Source organism: Octopus bimaculoides, chromosome 18, assembly GCF_001194135.2.
Source record: "Octopus bimaculoides isolate UCB-OBI-ISO-001 chromosome 18, ASM119413v2, whole genome shotgun sequence".
Classification (NCBI taxonomy): Eukaryota; Metazoa; Mollusca; class Cephalopoda; order Octopoda; family Octopodidae; genus Octopus; species Octopus bimaculoides.
The window spans coordinates 18,839,171-18,840,658 of NC_068998.1; positions in this window are offsets into that span (position 1 = coordinate 18,839,171).

Here is a 1,488-nt window from a genome sequence, read left to right on the forward strand (position 1 = left end):
AGCTGGTCTTCTCTTGGAAGAGCCCTGCTTCTCACATGGACAACTGTATGTTGGCTGCTCAAAAGTGGGCAGCAACAAAAAAACCTATTTGTATATGCTCCACAAGGGAAAACAAGGAACATAGTTTACAATGAGGTGTTATAATCACAACAGCAAGAAAGTATGTACATGATCACCTTCTTTTACGAAACTTCATTGACTTTCATATATTTATATTGATATACATATATATACGTGTGTTTGGGTGCGTGTGTGTATATACATCTCTCTATATAAAGATGATGCGTAGTCTAGACGGCGTTTTTAGATTTCATTATTCTCTTTAACCAGGGCAACGCCGGGTATTTCTGCTAGTACACAATATTTTTGTTCGATGTATCAATTCCGTTTTGGCCTTCTGATCTATCTATCTATCTATGTCTTTCTTCTTCTTCTTCTTCTTCCCTCTCTCTCCACACACACACATCGCTGAAGTCCTCCAGCAGTTTGCTTTTTACCGTCTCGGTCGACCGATTAAGACACAAGAAGGCCTCGATCCGTGTTGAATAGGCATCTACAATAATGAATATGTTGCCGATATTTCGAACATATGCCCAGTCCATATGCACACGAACCCAGGGCCCAGAAATAGGCCATGAATCATTTGCCTATACTAAGTTTGGCCTAACTCTCTGGCAACTATCGCAAGATTTGACAAACTTCTCCATCGAGTAAGCCAACCCAAGCTACAAAACACAGAGTCGTGCCTTCTTAATTGTTTGTTGAATACCCATGTGTGTGTCGTGTATTTTAGATAATACTGCGGCTCTATAAGGCGCTGGAATAAACGGACGATTTTTATGATATATTAAGCCATTTTCGTATGTTAGAAAATCCTTATCTTTAACAAATGCACGTTCCAGATTCGAGACCGACCTCCAATTTTGCTGTAAAATTCTTTCTTTTATTTTGTTATATAATGCGTTTGCACTTAGTTATTTTCGGATGTCTTCCATCATTACGGGATCGATGTCCTGCCACGCGCTATCGCATTTGTCTAAATGCGAAGCAAAGAAAATTATATCACCACTGTTATTCTCATTATACCTCAATCGAGAGAGAGCGTCGACGTGCGGAATACTTTTACCCAAAACATGCTTAACAACGAAACCGTACTGTGATAGGATCAAACTCCACCTGGCTATTTTTCGTGAGGCACGCTGAGGTACATCTAAATCCTTCTCGAACAGGGGTTTTAAAGGCTGGTGATCAGTTTCCAAATGAAACTGCTTTCCTAGAAGGAAATGTCGCAGTCTATCCACGCACCATACCACTGCATAAGCCTCTCTCTCTCTCTATCTCTCTCTCTCTCTCTCTCTCTCTCTCTCTCTCTCTCTCTCTCTCTCTCTCTCTCTCTCTCTCTCTCTCTATGCTCGACCAGTTTCGTTGTGCCTGGCTAAAGGTGTGGTTTATGAATTCTACTGGGATAACACCCCAGCTACTGCAATC